The sequence below is a fragment of the Apis mellifera genome, linkage group LG3, assembly GCF_003254395.2.
Source record: "Apis mellifera strain DH4 linkage group LG3, Amel_HAv3.1, whole genome shotgun sequence".
NCBI classification, from domain to species: domain Eukaryota; kingdom Metazoa; phylum Arthropoda; class Insecta; order Hymenoptera; family Apidae; genus Apis; species Apis mellifera.
The window spans coordinates 9,214,693-9,232,699 of record NC_037640.1 but is presented as its reverse complement, the minus strand read 5'-3'; the positions used below and the strand labels follow the sequence as shown (position 1 = coordinate 9,232,699).

The 18,007-nt window shown below is 34.3% G+C and overlaps 1 protein-coding gene across 10 annotated transcripts in view; it reads right to left on the bottom strand.

The window, feature by feature from the left end:
• The window catches only part of LOC408740 (phosphatase and actin regulator 4), a 322,845-nt gene that overhangs the window by 41,968 nt on the left and 262,870 nt on the right, over positions 1 to 18,007 (bottom strand). The gene's annotated exons all lie outside the window — the stretch shown is intronic.

The window sequence follows — 18,007 nt, the reverse complement described above, 5'->3', positions numbered from 1 at the left end:
ACGAAAGAAAGAACTTTCATCCCTTGTTCGAGTTGATAATTTTATTGATTCGTGCTGTCGATAATAAATTGTAATAATATTAAATTTATTCTATATTATTATTGTTTTAAAAATATTAAGCGAAAAAAATATGTATCGATTTTTCAAAAAAATGTCCTTTTTTTAATTGAAACTTTTACTCCATTATTTTGATAAAAATGTTTTTTTTCACGACATATAATTTTTATGAAGAAACATTCATTCGTCAAATCAACGGTTTCTCTCCAGTCAATAATCGAGATAATGGTCCGTTGTCGAGCCGCAGATGGTCAGTTTCGTTGTGCAATAGTTTCACAATTAATAATTAATAATTACCTCCTATTTTCGGTGTTATCGTGCACAGTGTTTAATTATCCATTAATCCGACGGTCATTCTACTCCAGGTAACTGCAATCGAGATATCACGTTCGACGTATTGCGGTCTTTTATGATCGAAAATGTCGTCGCAGCGTAACATGCCAGTACTCTATCGTTCTCTACTATTTGAAGAACGAATTCTCCACGTGTGGGCTTTAAAAATTATTCTCCAACCTACGTGTCCTTATATATCGAATTCAATTTAATTAATTTATTACCTGTGTTCGATTAATTGCAATGGAAATATTTTTATATGCAAGTAATCGTACCACGAATGATTAGTTTGTGAGAAGATAAAGGAAGAAATTTTTGAGGAATAATTTTAAGAAACGTTTGTTACGAGGTTTGTATTGTATTTTCTAAATCTTAGCTTAATTTTTTCATATCGTGATTTATATTAATAACGTTTCATAGGAAGAAACTGGTTGAAATCAATTGCGATAAAATCGTAAAAATATAATCACGTGGAATATTTAATATCTGATCTGAAATTTTCTTGAATCGAGATCACGAACACGATCGAATCGAATGATCGGCCCGCAATTCCGAAGGGTACCTTGTTAATGCGGCAAACGATGATTCTTTTTATCAGTTCGATGGAAACAGCTGGCAGTCACAGGTGCAGCTGCGATCGGCAAAACATTTAATACGATTTGTGACCGCGAGATTTCGGAGGAAAAAGACCAAACGAACGGTATATAACCGTTCCCATCATCGATTTGCCAGGCAAAATTATGTTTCTCTCGACTTTTATCTGTTTCATATTTTCTTTCTCTTTTTTTTTTTTAATTTTTCGTCAGATAGTATCAGATAGTATTAGAATTAATACGATAATTTAAATTAAATATTTAGAAAAGATGTATAAGATAAGATGTATTTAGTAAAAGATGAAAGAATTTTCTTTTTTTAAACATACTAAATTCTAATAAAACGTATACAAGGAAATACAAAGTTGAAAATTTTTCGTAGACGATTCAAAGTTAATTGCTTTCGATCGCGATTAAATTTTAAAAGTACCGCGCGATTATAAGGCGCGAATTTTAAACGAGTTATTTCGATTCGACCCGCGTTTTATCATGGAAGTTAGCGTCAAACGCGACAGTAATTAGCTGTCAATAGGAATGATCCCGGTTGGCTGTCGTTAACTGACTGATAATTGACCACAATTTCAATTTCGTGAAATGATTCCGTGCTGGGAAATATCGGTGCTTGCATCATTGATAACATCGGATAATGATTTGGAAACTTGATAATTTTAATGTTGATGGATACGATGATATTAATATTTCAATCGTATCATTTAAGAAGATATTATTATTTATATTATTATACGATAATGATAATTTAATATTGAAGGTAATTGATATACATTTATTTTATTAACTGATATATTATTTATACATAGACGCGTATAAATAATTATTTGTTTTATCGTTCGTATTAATGTATACGAATATATAAATATTCGAATATTTTATTATTAAACTATTTAATACACGAATTAATATTTTCATTTCGCTAGAATATATCGGTAATCAAATGCCACAACCATCCAATAGTTCAAATACCTTAAGAGATAGTCCGTTCAAAGCTTTAATAATTAGATACCGTGAAATCCTAATATTTTGGTATTTCAAACTTCCGATACCGAATTTCTTAGAAACCCTTAGAATCTTAAACTTTAGAAACTCTAAAATATCAATAAACCTTTAATAAATTCATAATATAATCATCCAAATAATTCGAATACTCGAATACCCACAATTTCAATACTTTCAATCACAACATCTTTTAACGATACTTAACTTCCCATTATCCACCAACAATCCATTCTTAAACGTTTAACTCTCCTCCATTTCTATCAACCAAATAAATCTAAATATTCCAATGCACTGCAATAAATCTAAATATTCCAATGCAACACTTGTGAATCCAAACAATAATGAGAGAGAGAGAGAAATATTACATTCATCCACCGATAATCGAAACGTCACGAGGAAGAATAATAGCCCAGAATATCTTCGCCTAGAAATTCTCCATTCTGTTCATTACACCCGGAAGACGCAGAACAGCGACGACGCGAACACTCGACGATACACTCCCTTCCCTTCCTCCCTCCCTTCGTCTCGTTTTCCCCCCACTCTGTGAGAATCGTATACGACGTATATATATATATATATATATATATATATGCTCGCGTTGTTTTGCATAATGCACATCGGCGCAACGAGACATGGAGCGTGGCTGCACCACTATTTACGACTGAAAAGCATCCCTTTCCACTCCTTTCGGTGGAGGGGTCGCGCCTCGACCGAATCTTTTACGCTTCCAACCACCATTTCGTCCCCGCTTTGCGGCAGACAAGCGCGTAAATATAGCGCGCGACAGACGAAATCTCGTAGACGTGGCTCGAGCTTTCCGCTTGACAGACAATTTTCCTTCCGCCGAGAGAGCACCGACCACTTGTGTAATTATAGTAAATGGAAGAAAAGAGTGTGGAGGGAGAGAGGGAAATGGTTTGGCGGATGGAAGGACGTTGGATATGGATGAAGAAAGATTTGGGATATTGGAATATAATTAGCGGAGAGATTAAAGGACGAGATTAGGAAATGATAAGAGGAAAAATTGGGGATATTGGGATATTTGTTGATAGAGAAGGATCGTGGTATTGGAATGTTTAATAAGAAAGTCAAGAAAAAAGGAGAAAAGGATATCGAAATGTTGGAATTTGTGTAGTGAGAGATTTTTGTTTTCTTTTTAAAATTTGCAAATTTGATTCTAATTGCTAAGATAAATATCGAATAAGAGAGGATCGTATCGTTGATTTAAATTTACATTTGGAAGTGAAGGGGTGAGACATGCTCGAAACATTTTAACAAAAATTTTCCAATAATTCCTTTTCAATATCGATTAAGCAGTCATTATTTTCCAACAATAAGAAAATTACAGCAATGTTCTTTCAATTTTGCCGGGTTTTGCATCTCATCGATAATGTATACGTTGAATTGTTTCTGCAACATCGATTAACAACGTGATCGATAGGGCACATAAAGGGAACGAGAGCACCTATGCAACAAGCCACGATTGGCCTCGTGCAAAACCGAGTTGAATCGACGAATGATGTATCGAACCAATATTTTTTCATGGTTATTGCTTTACCAGATTAACAAGATTTCACGATTAGATAATTTTTATCAGTTCCTCATTTTATCAAATGTAATAAATTTTGTTAATTTTTGATTCTTATTAAAATATTTATTTTTTAAGTAAATGTAGTATTTGTGATGATTTTAATATCGTTTTTGTTTACGTTTTTAATTTCTATTGTTTACGATAATTCTTCTTCTTTTTTTTTTATACACGAATATCTTACGTTTGTATCATAATCACATTGATATAAGATAACACACGAACCGCCCGTTTCCTAGAGCCAAGCTCATATTTTCCTTTATCGTTGCTCATTTAACTTCTCGCAATGCTATATTTTGCAGAAATGGCACTATATTTCTTCGTTCATTTTCATTCAGGCCATTTCCCTGGCCATGACGTAGAGAAATCTTGAAAAATTTAATGAAAATCTTCCACGGCGATTCGCAGCACAGGATTCATCGAGTTAAATATAAAAAGATTCGAAGAACATTTCCTCCGAGTGATTCCAGTCCTAAGAAGCTAAACTCTCTCATTTTTATAGTTGCAACGCCGTCAACATTCTCTCTTCAAGCCTATAATTTATACAAATTTTATATATCCACGGGAAAATATTTTATATAGTATTTGTATATTTATATTTGTACATAAATAATATCAAATTGAAATTTTGTATTAAATTACCGTATTAAATAATCAGATAATTTTGTTTCATCCCATAACCTCCCACGTATCATCACGAAACATTTTATCAACAATACGATACCACGCAAATAATTCGAAACTACGAAACAAATCGACAAATGATTTTCGGTATAAAATTATTTATCATCAAATTTATAACATGTATAAAATATTGCCGATTTTTATCATTTTTAATTATAATCATAAAAAGAAATTTTAATAGTATTATATAATGCCAACAAAACAATCATTGCAAATTTTCAAAATGAATGATCATCGTCATCTAAAAATTATCCTTCCAAATCTTTAAAACAAATTCCTAAAAAAAAAAAAAAAAAATTGACACGCGATAAATCTTAAAAATTGAAATCTTCCCGTCGTAAGACCATGGAAGCGTGCAACATCGATTAATCTCACGTTGAATCATTCGCAAGCGTTGTTTCGCGACGCGAGATGAGGTTAGCCGAGCGTTTTTACGCTCGATGGATAGCCGTACACGGTTAAAGACGCCGTGAAAGAACGTAATAAAATGGCAAATGGCCACGACGGTGAAGATTATTATAAAACGGCGAGAGCGGAAAAGAAAGGACGCCTACGCGATTTTGCGATCCACGTCACACCATCGTGTCGAGTGCTTTTGCACGCTCCCTTGGGTTTCATTAACGTGCGTCATAACTCTGCGATATATATATATGTGTGTGTGTATATTTTTTTTTTCTCTTCTCGTGCTATAAATCGCCGTGGAGGAATATTTTTGCATCTCCTCTTCTTCTTGCATTCCAGCAGATTGTTATCGTTAATCGATTGATCGTTGCCCTCATAGGGGTGAACACGTGTGTACATATACACGAGACTCTTTATCATTTTTTTTTGCATTTATGTTCTTTTTCTTTCTTTCTTTCTTCTTTTTTTTTTTATAAAAAAGCTTTTAAATTAAAAGAACATTTGGGTTACGTGTTTGCGAAAGCATATTCTGCAAATTTTTCGACAATTTTGTCGTGAGAGGTTTTTTTCCAAGAGAAACATCAATAGCAATGTGAAAATGTTGGCAAACTAAATTGAGAAATTATTAATCTCCTCTCTCGTTAAGGGGAGCAAAAATATACAAAAATATAGAAAAAAGAGGTACGTGTAAAACCCTTATCGATCAACTTCAATTACAAAGAGTATCTTCAACAGAAAAACAAAAATAAAAAAAATCCTAAACCCTAAATTACAAAAATAATCAATTTCCTTTCCTCGAGAAAAATTCGAAACGAAGAAAATTCTGTCGAAAAACACAAATTCTATCTCGAAGAAGCCGGATTCCACCTCTCCTCGCGATCCAATTCTACCCGATCGCATCCCAATCACCGGAAATCCAGCGTATAAACGTTCTCCAATACCACGTAACACGTGTATTCCGGAAACGACGATCGAAAGGTAAGGGGGGGGTAACAGGATCTTTGGAGTCAGGAATTAATAATAAGATAACGGCCTGTTATTCGTAATTATGGCCCCGCGATCGATATCATCCGTATCCGGCCCCATGTGCCTCGGTTAATTGGAGCTTTAATTACGGGGGAGAGGAGAGAAAGGGGAGGGAAAGGGAAAGGGAAGGTAACACTTGCAACCTCGGCCTGTAACGCTTCAGACGCGATTAAAACAGAGACGTGAAATTCACCCACGCGCGAAACCGTCCAATGCAACAATGTGTATATTTTCCACGAGACACCCCCACCCCCTCTTCCGGCCTTGGATATCGAGCAATTATCTCCAACGCGCTACTCAGACAGACTCTTTAATTATCGCGTCGAGACGAGACGCGTTTCGTTAATTTTCGCGTTTTGAGAAGGGGATGGGGAAGAGGGGAAAATTCGTCCCCCTTCGTCCTCATCTAATTGTGATTGTGTTAGATCGAGGATTAATGGCTCGTGTATCCCCTCAGTTTGTTCCTCGAGCGAATAAAATATTTATGGAGGAGAGTTATGGGGTGAGAAATTAGGGGCGAGAAGTTAGGGGTGTTTTTCTCTTCTCTCTGTGTTTTATTTTTTTTTTTTTTGGAGATATTTTTAATCTCGTTTCGAGGTGAGACAGATAATGAGATAAGAAACTGAGCGCTTCTTCCTTAATTTAATTCTATTAATCGCAAAGTAATTTTTACGATTTCTTCTCTTATTTAAGTAAAAAGGAAAAGTAAAAGACCTTTTCTTTTTATAAAATATTTCAAAGGAGAATCTTTGATTCCCCTAGCATCACAATATAAAATTCTCATATACGGATGGAAGAAGCAGCTTGTCGAGTCCCAAATGATTCGAGAAAACTGTTTCAATTCGTAATGCTACGAGAGAGGATGTCATGGTGGCATTACATTTATCATATTTATTTTAACTTGAAAGAAGAATTGTTTCTTTCCGTTCTTTTTTTTTTTATACAGTGTATTCCACTTTGTAAATCGTGAATGAGAGAAATAAGAATATTATACACTTGAAGAAAGAATCTTTTCTTATCTTTAACGTTTTGATAATATCCACTGTTCAATTTATAAAATATCTTTTAAATAATCGATTTAAATAATAATTGGAGTTATTTTCCTGCAATTCAATTAAAACATTTTATACAATAAAAGGATACATAGATTGTCACCGAAAATTAAAAGGACAAAGTTCATGTGAAATTGTTTAATTAAAATGCCGTACAGGATGGAAAAATATTTTCCAAAATAACAAAATCGAGCTAAATTTTGAATTTCTCATTGATAATCGATCGCAGAATAAATGTGAACAAGTTATTTGTTTAAAAATAACAGTCGGTCACACAAAGATTGTTTGCAAAATAATGACTAGAACAGTGGTTAAAAAAAAGAAAAAAACGAAAAAGTCATCGTTCTATTCATCGATTCATCGATTCATCCATTTTTCGAATGCTATACACTCCTCGTTTGGCTAATTCGATTTTTCGTGCAACTCAATAATTGCACTTTACAAGCATTGTTTCATCCCCATGCATACGAGGGATGAAACGTGAACGTAATAAAATTCGAAATATCATTTTCAATCTGGAAAATTTTTGAATCGATATAAATCTTTTTCGCGAATATTTGTTATCTGTTCGTTATTTTCCATATCCAGCGAGAAAACTTCTCTTTTTTCACAGAGTACGTGATAGGAATATATGAAGACGTGAAGAATACGATGAATTTTAATATGAACATGATTTAAAAAAAAAAAAAAATACGTACGCATTTTATTTTATTTTATTTTTAACGGAAGCTTTTTAATAATATAATAATTTTAATATTTAAAATTATTTTACAAGCGAAACGAATATTATTTGAAATTTTTTTTCGTTTCAAATATGTATTTCGGTCGATTTAGCGCAAACAAAGTCATTCCTTTTTTCGCGTGAATTTTATTTTTAGCGATTCTTTCGGCACGCGCTTCGCGGTTGGCAGAAATCGTGAAAAATTTCTTCTCTCGAAAACGCGGATCTACGCGTCATCGCTTACACAGTCGTAGCTTTTAAACGAGAAATATGTACTGCAGACAGTGGCGGTTGAAATACGTGTTAACAAGTTGAATTATTGTAGAATGAAACCTAGAGCATAACCATAATAATATTCCGATAATAAAATTTTCGATATGAGAACAAAATAATAATTGCAATTACTTATTTCTCAATTCTATCATTTCAATATACAACAATAATGTTCAATTAATCGTATAAATAAATATACATCCAGAATGATTACTTCACGAACGATAAAAGTTAATAAATGTAACGAGAGTATGTATATTATATTCTCTCAATTCTATCACTCAATCTCTGAAATATTTCACAAAGAATGGAACCGTGATTCGTGATTAACAAAATTTCAGGAATGAAATGCGAAACGTTCCAAATTTCATCTTAATTATAATACTATCAATTACTACCAATTATTGTTCCACCATATTTTGCAAACCATCTGTGAAATACAGTTTGCTCCTCTTACTTATAACAGCTCAATCGTTTTTCATCAAAAAAGCAAACAATTGGTAAAAATATATTTCATAATCTAAAAATATCCGAACAAAGGCCAAAGCGAAAATCAAGAAACACAATGGAGAAAAAAAAAGAAAGAAGAGAAAGAAACAAAGAGGAAAAAAATATCAAGAAATGGAGCACTCTCGAATCTCGTTTTTTCGAAAAAAGCTTCATGAATGGAATGACGCATTGACTCGAACTCCGAAGCTAGCTAGCACGTATCTTGTGGATAATATTAATACACTGCGAAAAGTTTAAATTCGTTTGAGAATCGAGGTTCACGGGTCTGGAACGTTGCCAGTCACGATGCCTTCTAACGATTTTTCCACGGCCTTCGTAATTGCCTCAGGAACGCGCGGGGGTGGTGCTGCGCTTTCGCGTCCGGAACACGGAAGTTTAAATATCATTTAACGTAAACTCGATGGCGCGAAAATAGATGTACATATAGAGAGTTGTCGATCAAATGAATTCATATATGGATAGAGAGTCTTGTCTAACGCGGTTGATGGTACAATATAGCGATACAAAATGGTTGAATTGTATAAGGTGTTAATATATACATGAAAGAAAGTTTAAAGAATCGATTCTAAAGATTAAAATAAATGGAAAAGTTGGTGTAAAATTGATTGAAGTTTGCAGAATGATAGAGTCATCTTTAATAAACTTCAATTGTTTATAATTTAATAATTAAATAAAATTTTAAGCGACAATTTTTATTTTTAGCCTTCGGATTCTTTAAAAGTGTTTAACATATTAGTAGCCTGGTGATAAAAATTTTATTTAATAATAAAAATTGAGAGAATATAATCTGATATTCGATATCTACGTGAATCGAGGTAAAAATGAAAATTAGAAATGACAAAATTTATAACGTAATAAATGTCTCGATATTGCCCTGAATTTTACGTTTCTCTTTTATCTCGCTGATTTTTATCTCAAATCGATTAGACAGATTTTTTACTCATTTTTCTCTCACCGATAGAAAATTCTATTTTCAGCAAATAAGTAAATTCGAGACCAATATTATATATATGTATATAAAAAAGCCATTTCCGTTGCGTATATTTTAAACAACATTCGATACAACAAATTCGAAAATTTCATTTATATATATTATGGAAAATTACAAAAAATATATGGAATAAAAATGGAGAGAGAGAGAGAGAAAAGAGAGGGAGGGGATTCCCTCTCGCGGGAGGAAGACGCACAACAGATGAGGGATTTATCATCAGCAATGCAGATGTTGTAGCAAATATCAAGCGAAGAAGAAGAAGAGAACTGGGACGAGAGCTGGTCTCGAAAATTCGTGGACGGCGCCCCGTGATTCATCAATGAAAAATTCGACCCAGTTGTCACAGAGCGGCCGGCATTAATAAGCTCCGAAAATCCGGCGAGGAACTCGAAGAACTCGAACTCGACCTCGACCCGATCGCCCAGTCGCGAGAACTGCCAAACAGCCATCCTCGTGTCACCCACCGCCTCGTTTTCGCGCCCATTCCGTCCCCCCCTCCCCTCTTCCATCATTCCATATTATTATTCCAAAAAGAAGAGTACCTCCTTTGTTTTCTACGACACTTCTTCGAGAGGAAAGCGACGAAAAATTTTATTAAAATCCTGACAAATTTCGAGAGGAATTTCTTCGCTCCAAGCGCTACCATCGATCTTCGCCATCACGTGCCAATATATTGCGAAACTTTCCAACGAGGTGCGAAATTTTCTTAGAATTTGTTACCGAATTATAATTAGTAATCGCTGTAGCGGATTTAATGTTTTGAAAATTTATCAGAATTTTGGCAGAAATGAAACTGATTAATTTTATTGCTGCATCCAACCAAGAGAGAGAGAGAAAAAGGAATTATTATTCCACTTTATTATACGAAAATGTAAACGCAATGATACAATATTGGTGTGAAAAATCGATTCTTCAATTCCGCGCCATGATTTTTCTATCGATTCACAATGATCAAAGGATTTTTATTCAATTATGTTTTTATCATCCACGAATGAAAATCAATTTTTATCAGCTCGAAAAGGAATAATTTTTTAGAGCTTCTTATCATCATCACGATTTTAATAATCGGCAATTTATACGAAACTTTATCACTGACGGAAATTTTACAGATCTTTTCTCTAGTTTCGAGGAGAAAATTTTTGCCCATTACACGAGATTCGCGCGATATTTCGAAAGAAAAAGAGAGAAAGACGTTGAATTAATTCAACCCCTTTGACAAAAAGAGACGGAGCCCGCGCCCTTCGAAGTTTCTTCGAACACCTTTTTCTTTCCTCCTGGGAACACGACCGCGCAAGGATGAATTGTCGTTTCTTAAATCGATGCCCGATAAATTAAAGGGAAGCAACGATCAGAATCCCCTCCCAGAGGATTCCTCTGGTTAAATGTTCCGAGCGATTTCTTCCCCGAATAACGGGCAGAAATTCACTTCCCTTCTTCTATTTTTATTTGAAATTTTATTTGATCTATTACGAAGAAGATGAAGTTGGAAAATGGAAATTCGTTGAATCGAATTATCCTATATTTAACTTCCTTCCTATCGCGAATTAAAATATTCTTGAGAAAATGTTTTCTCTCTTCCGATATTGAAATTATCTTATAGCTACTTTAAATTCTTTTTTACCCATTGAAAATATTAACGTAAAATTATTAATAATCCGTCTCGAAATAAATTATTTCATATTACACGGATCCGAACGATTATTCGATCAAAATCAAAATTTTTTATCAAGCTTTCGTTTCAAAATTTAAAAATTCTTCGGGAAGAAAGCGAATGTAGAAAGAAGAAATGTAGAATATTCGAAAAGAAGAGAATGCAATCGTTATGGAACATGATAATTTTCGTGGCGTTCTAAAAAGAAAAAAAAGAAAGGAGACGAAAATTCGTCAACATTCTTTTAATTAAAAAAAAATTCACAGCCGCAGAAACTTACTCGAATAAACAAATGGTATCGAGTTGAACAAAACATAAGCAATAAAAAAAAACAAGATCATCTTTTTTTTTTTTTTTTTTTTTAAATAGCAATCGCACGGCTCACGGGTCAAAAGGTGAACAACGGTTCATTCCCCAACATTGGAGCGAGGGGAAGTGATCGAGGGAGGTGTGGGAAGTGTTACAGATTCGATTTTCAATTGCATTCCTCAATTTCGCGATGAAATTCGATTGGAAATTTTACGGACGGGCGAACGGGCGACTCGTTCGTCGAAGGGGGAGGGGAGGGAGAAACACGAGTTTGACGTGACAACAAGCTGTTCGTTCCCTTTAATGAAGCTTGATGGAAGGTTCAAGTTCACGAGGCCACGAATTTTCCGTGCTAGCATTTCGATCATCCTTGTTTGATCGATAATGAAACTGCTCGCTATCCTTTGCAACGAGAGAAATTTAGGATGGGATGAATCGAATCCGGACCTCTCTGTTTCGTATGTAACGAGAGAAAGTGAAACTGGATTTAAATTCGAAGCGAATCGTTCGGGATTTACGACGTTTGCTTTTTGATTAACGCGAATGGAAATGGGACAGTAAGGAGAATAATTTGGGGACGTGTTGTAATCCAATACGAAATATTTGATGGAAAATTATCATTGAAACAGGAAAAGAATTTTTCCCTTTTCGAATTTAATGTTGAAAGATTATTCGAAAATTGTAGAATTGTAGAAATTTTGAAAAATTGTGTTTCCAGATTTTTTGGTTATTTCTATTTTCGATAAAAATAATTTTTTTTTATATTAAAATTGTAATTGTAAAGTAAAAATGACGAACACAAAATAAATCTATCAAATTCTGAATAAATTCAGGTTTTCTTATCAGGTTTTTTTTATTTTATTTTAAATTTTCCATTATTAGTTCGTCTACGCACATTGATAATTCAACGTTGTCATTTAGAACGAAAAAAAAAACTGATTAATTTTCAATTTCGCATCCGTAACGATTTGCTCGTGAATCCATTCAATTCCAACGATAATTGAACGGCAATTATCGAATGGTTTTCGAAAAACGAGAAAATCCATTTAAAAGAACGGGATATTTAAATCCAACGCCAATCACGTTTCTTCACTTAATTCATATTCCGCGAGGATCAAATCCGTCTCCGATTCTTTTTCTTTGGAAAAGAAATCCATCGGATAATTTTCTTGAGAAAAACAGAAGGAAATTGGCACGTCGATTACAAGGAGAGAAAGGTTCTGATCAACTTTATAAATAAATTTCTTTTTCGATGGAAATAATGAAAAACATTAATTTTTGAAAAGATATCAATATTTGTTTCGCGATTTTAAAACGATTTTATTCTCTTTCGATCATACTCTCGTTATATATGTATTATACTCAATAGAGCAAATTGAACGTTTTCCTTTTCTCATTTTTAATTTTTTTTTTTTTTGGAAGAGAGCTTTTGAATTTTTCTTTCCCTCTTTCGTTTCATCGCGCGAATTTTATTTTATTTTTTCTTCTTTTTGAAAAAAAAAGGAAACGAGAAATAAAGAAGCGAGAATAGAGAGTAAGTAATGAACTACGAAAGAGTTGTATACGGGAATGAAAATGCAGTTGGCGCATGCAAAAGCGCAGTCGTTGTTTTAATGGAGATAAACGATCAGGGTCAGTGATATTGTTCAAGGAAATTGAAACGCCGCGCGAACACGAGAGTTATTCAAACAAGAAGGGAAAAACAGGAGCAAAATGTACGATTAACCGTTTGTCGAGTATCACCTGGGGGATCGTTAAATTTGCTCGCAATAACGTTAGTTTGTTTAACATTTTCTGAAAAGTTGGAACGCACAAATTAAACGGAACTTGACTGCCCGAGTAAGTATTCCACTCGAACATGGAATTATCTTAATGAAATTATAGTTTTCAGAATTTTGAAATTTCTTTAATTTAGTTCCACACTTTTTTAAAGATTTCCAATTGAAGATAATCGAGAATTGAACGATATCGAACGAATACTGTAGACAATTAAATTTTAAATGAAATGTTCAAATCATTTTATTTAACATCAACAATAAAATTCAAATCTTCTCTATATTAATCGCTCATCACTGATCTCCCATGATATCTTAATTTCCAACATCTTATATCTTCAATTGAGAAACTGAGAAACTTAATTTTCATGGAATTCTTTTCTATTTCTTTTCAAGAGGATAATTTGTAACTTTCAATTTCATAATAAAAATTTAAAGACATCTAAATCTTCTCATAACATTATTAACTTAAAAAATGTAAAAATCTTTTATCTTTTCTTATGTTGAGATACCTATTATCATTGTAAATCCCATCATGGAAACTTAGACGTATTTAAACTTTTTTTCAAAATATACCAATTAAAAAAAAAATTAATTCACCTATATCATGTCAAATATTTTTCAATTTCTCAATTTCATTATGAAGATCTCATCCAAATCCTTTTCCACAACACCAATCAAATTCAAAAATTCACCTCTCTCTTTCTACCTATAAGAATATCTAGAATACATTTGTAACTTTTAATTCCATTATGGAAGCCAAAGCATCCAAATCATCCCATAATATATATATATCAACCTAAAGTTCAGCTGGAAATCCTTTCTATGCGAAACATCTCTCTCATAATTCTGATAATTCCATTATGGAAGCCTAGAGCGAAATCTTTCTGCACAACGTACCATTTCTCATGAAGCAAAGGGCAAAGATCAGCTCACCTGGAAACCCTTTCTTGTATCCAGGAGGAAGGAAGGCGGCCGGTGGCGTGATAGGCGGCGCCGCGTCCCAGCAAGGCACCACATCCGGTTGCATCGCGTATCCTGGCGGAAGTTCCAGCACCTTCTGCTGCTTCTCGCATCGTCTACGTCGGCGGCCACCCGGCGTGAACGTTTTCACGGCCGCCAGGAAACCGACTCCGCTCATCTCCTCCTTTTGGGATTTCGTGTTTGCACGCTCCACTCGTCGCTCCGATATTATGTGTATTCGCTCGATTATTATCCTCGTCGATTCGTTTCACGGCCGATCGTGGAGTCAAGAGAAGATTTTGAGACAGGGAATGCGGTCGAAGAGAACGAGTCCTCGTCTCGAAAACTTTGGATTTCCACGATCCTCCCTCCTTCCACGAGACGGATGGATCCAGAGAATGCAGGTCGATGCGCGACGAGAAGATTCTGAAACTTGGGCTGTGACGGCTTTTGTTCACGATTCACTGCCGGATTTGATGATTTCGATGATGTCTGTGCGGTTCATGGCGGATGATTCAGCGTGCCGACTGTTGAGAACGATCACGAAAGTCGTGTTACGAAGAACCACCACTGTGCACCCCCTCCTTTGCTCTCGATTTTTTAACTATTTCGAGTTAATCGTGGATTTTTAGATTTCTAGAATTTGGCGAATTGGAAATTCAATTTTTTTTCTATGGATTAATTCTAAGCCATCGATCGATATTTTTGTTCAGAGGAAATTTCTTTGGTGAAATTAATTGGATTCGCTTGGTCTGTCTTTGGACTTTTTTTTTTCTTCTTGCCGGGTCGAGTGCAAAGGATTTCGTAAAAAGTAGGTGTGAAGAAGAGAAGAGACACTGCGATGAGGTGATTTTCTTTTTTTTTTTTTTTTGCGAAGACATGCGATTATTTATGGAAATGTTCGATCACTGATCGACTTTTGGATGTTCAATGCTGGACTTTTGATAATAATTCATTATAAATGAAATTAGAATTACATGTATATATCTTTTTTCATTTATTATAATTTTGACAAATTTCCAACATTAAAAACCCGTGTTTAACCCATTCGCAAGAAGCAACATCGAGAATGAATTTGTGGAGTACAGATGAATTACATCGTATATCTGACCAGTAAAAGTAAAAGTGAACTTTAATATACGAATTTTTCTTTTTGTAAAAAGCGATTTTTTAGAAGAATTTTTGTGAAAATTAAAAGTAACAGAGAAAATATTTATTAAAGTTTGCGAACAAAAAGCATTGCAAAGAGATCAAAAATAAAAATGAATTCTTTTTAAACCAATATTTTACAACTTTATCGTAAACAAATCACAATTCATTTTTATCTCTTTTGAATAAAATCGCGATAAAAGACTTCTTCAATTCCAATAATTTAGAGAAAATTCATTCACTTCTGTATATTTACTTTTCATTTCATCAAGAGATCAGACTTTTATTATACGCAAATTAATACCTCGTTTAAACAATTAAAGCCAGTATCGTAAAATATAAAGTACATTAAAAAGAGACGAAGAAGAAAAACTCTTCAAAATAAAAAAGGAAAAATAAAAGAGAATTTCCTTTACCCCATTTCAGCGAAGTTACAAAAAAGGTTCACTTTTACTTCTCTCTCTCAAGCTTTCCTTCAACGGATCAAAGCGACGACATGCGAACAGGTTGACAAGCCATCGTTTCGTTCAAACAAGAATCATGAAAAATCGAAAACCACGAGAAACATTTTTCGACAATAACGTTTTCGTCGTGCAACGACTGGGTGTCCCTTGTGTGACACTTCGAATCGACGGCATCCACCGCTTTCAATTCATTCGAGAATATCTCTCGACCATCGAAATTTCACGATTTCGACACCAGTTGCGCCTGTATTGACGAGAAACCTTTTTAATTTTTTTTTTTTTCTTTTTTTTTCTCCGTTATCGATAAACCGCTCCTTCCTCGGGATAAGCTTGATAAAAGATTTCATTTCACGATAAACGAAACGACGCACGTGGATCGATTGAAAACGAGACTGAAAATAAAGAATTTCCTCGAGGGAACGATATTTTGTTTGAATCGTTGATTTTTTTTTCTTCTTCTTTTTTTTTTTTAGACATTATTTGTGAAAATAATAAAATAATAAAATAGCTTCTTTCGAAAATTTAATCGGATTATGCACTTCTTTTTTATTCATTTTTATTAGCTTGAATTTTGACTCGAAGATTTGATATTTGAAAATTGAAGGTTAAAGGTTGAACGTTGAATCATTAAAGATTAACGAAATTGTTTATTACATTCTGAATAATTACGGTTTCTCTAATTCTGTAATGATTTGGAAGAGAATTCTCGGTTGGGGAATATTCATGAAGAACTGAAAATTTTATTATAATTTAATTTATACAAAGTAATTAATTTTTATTCGGTATAAAGAAACAAAGAATGAAAAAGGAAAGAAAACTATTATTAATCGTGACTTAAGACACTTTCGTTTGGTATGTCTAGTGACGTTGAAGTTAAATCCGTTGGTCGAATATTATGAAAGTTTGGGCAATGCCTCGAACGACTCTGTCGTTTCACTTTCGATTTCATTGTTGTTCGATTAACAAAAGTTAATAATATTTTTGGAATTTTTAAACGACGAGAATAAAAATATTTATTCATATTTAATTCTCCTGTTTTTACAAGTAATTCAATATTTTTCTCCAAATATTCAATGTTCGTTTATAAATTTGACGTTTCGATATACGGTAAATATTTTCTATTTAGGATTTTTTTGGTTTTTCATAGAACTTGTAAATAATTTCCGATACAAACTAGAACGAGATATTAGTAGTAGAATCGATTTCTCATGTACATCAATGTACTACATTCATCGAAGATAAAAAAAAAAAAAAAAGGGAATATTACGGGTAAAGCTCGACAAAGGATGTCAATATTTTCGTGTTCGATAAATAAGTTTCGATGTAAAATATTTATACCACAAAGATGTTCAAAAAAAAAAAAAAAGTGATACGCGTATAACGAGAAACACTATGTATACCAATTTTTCAAACATGGAAAACAACTATAGCTACACGAATTAAATAAATGTGAAACTCGCAACTTCGGTATACACTTCCTCGTGCATCGTAAATTGAAATTAAATTAACAATAAAACGCCAAAATTCATACAACTGTTACATCGATTTTTTAAAAAACAACGATTTAATCTCGAAATTCAATTAAAAAATCTTTATCTCGATGAAAAATTCTCTGAAATAATAAAAAAATCCTTTCCAATTCAAAATCACAAACCTACGAAACTATTCATTCTTCCTTCGAACAACGCACGGGCTATCTACGATCCAAATCCATCTCCTACGACCGACCATTAAACCTCCTTAAATTCCTTTAAATTGCGCGAAAATTCATAAAGGATAAAAATAAAAGAATACGGTGAAAAGAAAAAAAAAAATCTCTTTTACCGCCGAAACGAACACGCGGACACCCAATCGCCGTAGGCAACATGCACCTACACGATATTTTCGCTATCACCGTATGACCTTGACAGATCTCGCAGAGTTCGGAGGAGGCCGACCGGTGGCGGAAGTGCGAATCGATCACCAGTTGCGCGCGTGCACGACGGAAGCGAGTACAATCCACACTCCACTCAAGGTGCGCTCCGCGTAAGAGCGTCCACCGTACTGAGCGGTCTGCCGCTCTTCGTCTTTCTTTGTCGCGGGCCGGCCGAGCGCGGCCGAAGATCGCCGAACGCGCGGCCGAGGGGTGGCGGGCCGATCGCCGCCAAGGCTGCGCGCGCAGCCCGAGGGAGATCACAACGGCCGCGATCGTGCCTCGAAGACGCGTGGGCGTCCGGCTGCTTGTGGAAGCTGCAAAGAGGATGCGGGGGCTTCATCGAGGGTTGAATTGCAGGGGCGGATATCTCGATGGACGATTAAGGGCACTTGTGAAAGTAGTGAGATTGAAGTTTTCTTTTTTTTTTTTTTAATCAGATTCGTGATTTCCATATCGCAAATTTTTTGCTTTAGAAGTTTTGCGAGGAAAAAAGCGATTAACTTCAATTTCGTAGTGGATGATGTGCTGGATTGATGC